We start from the raw sequence: 1,636 nt of genomic DNA on the forward strand, positions 1-1,636 counted from the left end.
CGGAAACCATCCCAAGCCAGGCATCTCGGTACCGGTAGTTCTCGGTGGAAGCTGCATCTGCTCAGTGGGCGTTGCAAACACGGCTCCTCTTTGTGCTGTGAAGACTTCAGTACCCACCAGGCATTGCAGTGCATTGATTTTGGGGTTGGGAAGTGGGGAGAGTGGGGGGTAGAGCAGCATACCGTTATACTAGGATGAGGTTGTTTTCACTTACATCACTTTATCAAGGACAACAAAACATTACGGTCCTAGCTATTCGTTTTAGTTAAAGTTATGACGTTATGTTTGAGCTGGACCAACATTAAAAAAAGAAAAAAAAATTAATTAGCCTATATTTTGCATATACATTTTTTTTTCAGTAAATTTGCAGAAGCTTCACATAAAAACAACCAGTTCTTAATTCAATTATCTTTTTGTTTTTTTAGTAGGCCTACTTTTAGTTTAGAGATCAAATCTAGTCAACTGACAATAAATTAATGTGGCACAGTGAGTATTGGCTTTTCATTATGCACATCTGATTTTAGAAATAAAACTAATATTAATTGATATTTGAAGTAAAACTATTTCAAATATCCATGGCAGCAAGTGAGTAACAGATTATTTGCTGGGGATAGTTGCAAATCTCTGACTGACTAGTTTTCTTCTCTTTATGTTGGTGGTCCTCTTAGATAGATCCATGTGTGATGTATTTAGTATAAAGTTAAACTTGTAAAGGGTTGTGTAATAAGATTGATCTGAGCAAGTCTTAAACTGATGGTCCCATGAAGTGACATGGCCCAGTCTGTGGTCTCCTCTAGTTTGAGTTAATGGGAGTCAGGGGCCATCTACTGGCCAACTGCTGGTACAGCATGTTACTCCACTGGGTTCAGAGGAAGGATTCAGCCCTCAAATCAATCATTAAAATAAAAAGGGCCACAAGTTTATTTTCTCTTTTAGAAAGAACTTTGTGGAACATCTTTATTTTTAGAACATCAGAAGATACTTTATTACAACAATCACAGAATGACCCCTAACCTCTACATTTTACAATGCTAACATAAGGAAACATTTTTGATATAGGGGAAAACCCAAACCAGTAAAAACCACATCATCATTGTGAGAGTTTGATTCAACACATGTCAACAGAGGAAACTGATGGAGGATTTATATACTACTACACAGCAGCATACCTGAAATCTTCCTGGTTCAATAGTTTATCTGATATCCTCTAATTTCCTCTAGATACCAAACTATATCAGATGCTGGCTCTTGTCATGGTGCTGTTTATCTGGGATGGTAAATGAATGGTAGACTTTTAAAACCCAGTTTTCTTTTTAGAAGATGCAAACAAAAAAGACATTGCTGAGCAACATTTTCAGCACTTTAGATGTTTAGATTTGTATCTAAACTGCACCATCAGGGTGATGTCGGGTGGTCTCAGATTCATTCTGCAACCAGCCCAAAGTTTCAGCCAAAGTTATAAAGATACAAGGCGTCTGGCCCCCACAGAGCCCTGGTGTCAACATCATGGAGTCAGTCTGGGATCACATGAGGAGACGGAGGATACAAACAGCCTACACTCATGGAAGAGCCACAGCAAATTCTCCAAGATCTAAAAGAAAAAAGAAAAAAAGCTTGATGAGGGTAATGTTTGCTC

The sequence above is a fragment of the Trachurus japonicus genome, chromosome 16 (genome assembly GCF_045865225.1).
Source record: "Trachurus japonicus isolate A0001 chromosome 16, Traja_1.0".
NCBI lineage: Eukaryota > Metazoa > Chordata > Actinopteri > Carangiformes > Carangidae > Trachurus > Trachurus japonicus.